Raw genomic sequence first — 3713 nt, 5'->3', positions numbered from 1 at the left:
GTACTGGATAGGGAAGGATGACAGTAAAATTCCTATCGTCCGAAATAGTGAAGACTATTAACGAGCTGTCTTCCAAATTTAATTTCATGGATGTATCCTCCAAACAAAATCCAGCTGATCTGCTCTCGAGAGGTTCGACCGTAAAGAGAATGATCAAAGATAATTTGTGGTTTAAAGGTCCTAAATGGTTACTCACTAAGGATTGGCCTGAACAGAAACAGTACAGTATTGCCGAGGTTAGTGTAGTGAACTTGGACCCTGTAGTACCTGAGCCAGAAATAATTGACATCAGCCGATTCTCATCAATAAGACAACTTATAAACACTACTAAATTGGTTGTTGAATTTTTGAATAAGAAAGTGGGGTTTCAGAAGTTAGATCCCCTAGAATACTGGCTGAAAAGAGTACAAAGGAATTCTTACGGGGAAATATATAAACTTTTAGGCCAAGACACTGGGAAAGGAAATACGCTGGTGAAGAATTTAGGCTTGTTCTTAGACGGAAAAGGTCTTATAAGATGTCGAGGCCGATTGGTAAAGGCTGACTTGCCCATCCAAACCAAACATCCCATTTTATTACCCAAGAGTGGATGCTTTGTATAACTAATTATAAAAGAAGCCCATGATTCCACTCCCCATGGAGGTGTGCTGCAGACCTTAGCCTAAATTCGGGAAAATTTTTGGATTCCTAAAGGTAGACAGGTTATTAAAAAATATCTCAAAAACTGCATCATTTGTAGGAGTATGAACACCCACCTTATAACTACCCAGGACCACCAGCCCTACCGAAGGATAGGGTGAACGTAAGTCGGCCCTTCCAAATAACAGGAGTGGACTACACGGGGGCTATAACTGTTATGGGTGAGAAAACTCCCCATAAAGTTTACATTTGTTTATTTACTTGTGCCTACACAAGGGCAGTCCATCTAGAATTAGCGGAAGACCTAAGCTCAGAGACATTCCTCAATGTCTTTCGTAGATTTGCCGCTAGAAGGTCTTGTCCTGGCAAGTTAATAAGTGGAAATGGAACTAATTTCGTTGGAGCAGCACCTTTACTGTTGAACATGATGAACGACCCAAAGGTTAAGTTGGCGCTGGGAATCCGAAATTGTATTTTGGAGTTCACAGCTCCAAGAGCTCCATGGCAAAATGGATTTACCGAAAGAATGATTGGTATTGTCAAGAACTGCCTGAGGAAAACATTACACAGAACTAAGATCACGAGAGAAGAATTAAGAACAGTAATAACTGAAATTGAAACCAGGATTAATAACAGACCCCTGAATTATCCAGATGACACTAGCGTTTCACTAGAGGCCTTAGCACCGGCTCATATGTTATATGGCAGGAAGCTCCATCCGATGCCTTGTGTGGATATCCAGGAAGAGGTAGATGATCCTACCATAGAAAATAATGATTTAGGACAACATCTGCGGGAGGGATATCAACGTCTGAAAAGGATGTTGGATACCTGGAATAGACATTGGAGCGAGGAATATCTTTTGAGTCTACGAGATAGATTTTATGGGGCTCAGGCTGCCAGCAACAAATCTATCATAAACATAGGGGATGTGGTCTTAGTGAAAACTGAACAACAAAGATCCCAGTGGCCATTAGCTAAAGTGATCTCCATGCACCCAGATCCAGAGTGGGTGCTGAGACTCGTAAAAATAAAATGTAGGGGACATACCAGTATAAAAACTATTGATAACCTGATACCCCTTGAGTTTGCAGCCACTCCGGATCCGGGGGATGGTGAAGATCAAACGGGTCAAGAGGCACGACCTAGAAGAGCCGCAAAACAGGGTTCTCGAGATCTATGGGGGGAACTCCTGGCTAAGGGTCATATTACATGATACAGCGGATCATTTTCCGTCGGCCCCAAAACTGTGGGGAATATTTTCCCCCAGAGCAGTTGCGCTCTCTACTTTTATTATAGTTGCCTTTGGTTAAAAGCAGAGGAAAACTAGAGACCGTTGTTAACAGTTCAAGTAGTTTTTATAACCTAGAAAGTACGTTCTCTTTAATAATTCTTGTTATTGATAAATTAAATGCTACTGCGTTTAACCCTCGTGGACAACTATATATTGTAAATACATGTAATTATATGGAATTTTCCACTGACTTAAACTGCGTCTGCGCGTTAGATGACGTGGCGAGGATGGAAAGATCTTCGTGTAAAGCAGATATGGAATTAAGATATTTACATAGTTAAAGGGAATATTTGGTTTAACTTTAGTTTAATTAAAACTAAGATCGATTTGTTAGATTCGCCCTTTACATATCATGATGTAATCTAACTGTATTTAGTACTGTAATTTATTAGTAGTTGGCAACTCACATTTCTATGAGGAACTGGGGCCTGCCACGTTCACGCACTTTGCTCCTAGACCTCGTCGAGTTAACACTCTGCTTGTAGTCATAGTCAAGCTAGCACGGTTGTACATAAGCACCTTATGGACGCTTGATTGCTCAAGCAATTACACAAAGCAGTCCCATCGTCATCGGTTGTCCGACACTCCCTCTTCACTAGCTAAGTAACCTTTACAAACTGGCCAATTCAAAGGGGGATTAGCTAAGAGATCGAAGAGAAATAGTTATTGTAGTAGGTGAGTTAAGGTTAAGTTACGGTTCACCTAACCCTATGAGACTTGTTTGAATTTACTTAAGAACAACTTTAGGGAAGAGTAACGACCTACGAGTTATTTATTAGGAAATACCAGAAATTTCTTACATACCTGTGCCCCGACAGGGATACCGACTTGTATACATTAAATATTTTTCACATTTTGGTGCCCAGACTGAGGGCCCCGATTTGTTTACCAGAACCACTATATATTTTTCAGAAAACTAGCTCATCCCCGTAACTTACGTACTCCTTTCTCATAGAGGCATCCATCCCATCCCTCCATCTCATCTTCGATCTCCCCACTCCCTGCCCCCCTCGACCTCTCTGACACACATTTTCGAAGTCAGTCCTATTTTCTCAGAGAAACTCCCCCTCCCTCCTCCCTCTCACACTCCTCTTTTTGTATCTTTCCGCCCCTTACCTTCTCATTCGCGATCTCCCTCTCCCCTTCCCCCCTTCACCTCACTCTCATATTCTCTCCTATTCAGGTGTCTCATTCTAAGGGCGGGATTATGATGCGGTTGGGAAGCTTACCAACACCTCCTCTAGGCCAATTTAATGTGAAAGAGCTATAGATAAAATATTCGAACTAATAACTTAAAAACTAGGGTTGACCAGATTTAACCCGCATCTTCTACTCTGCCAGATGCTTTCTAGTGTGTTGGGAGGACGGCTTACTTGGCGTTATCAACATCTACCTAGTATTACTAATTATATTTATTCCTTACTGCCACTGCTACATCTACGCCTACATCAGCGGACTGAGAAGTACCCGCAACACGTAAGATATCAGGCAAGTTTCCATTTTTTTTTTTTTTTTACGGACGTCCCTGAATAAATATGCGCCACATTCTATGTGTTATCAAAAGCTTCGCAACACCTATTTATAAGTGATTTATTAAGCATAACACACATTACCATTCTACTGTGTGCTATTTTTTTTTTTTTAATCGACACAGTTTGTATTAACAGCACACAAGAGGATACAGAGATGTAAAATGCAAAATAAATAGCTAAGGATAAATAAGTGTTACCAAATCTCCAAAATCACTTAGAACATGGGCTTAACTGTGGCAGCACCAAAG

This window comes from Coenobita brevimanus, chromosome 50, assembly GCF_032717465.1.
Source record: "Coenobita brevimanus isolate Jiangsu-jjx chromosome 50, ASM3271746v2, whole genome shotgun sequence".
NCBI lineage: Eukaryota > Metazoa > Arthropoda > Malacostraca > Decapoda > Coenobitidae > Coenobita > Coenobita brevimanus.
This window is presented reverse-complemented; position numbering follows the sequence as displayed.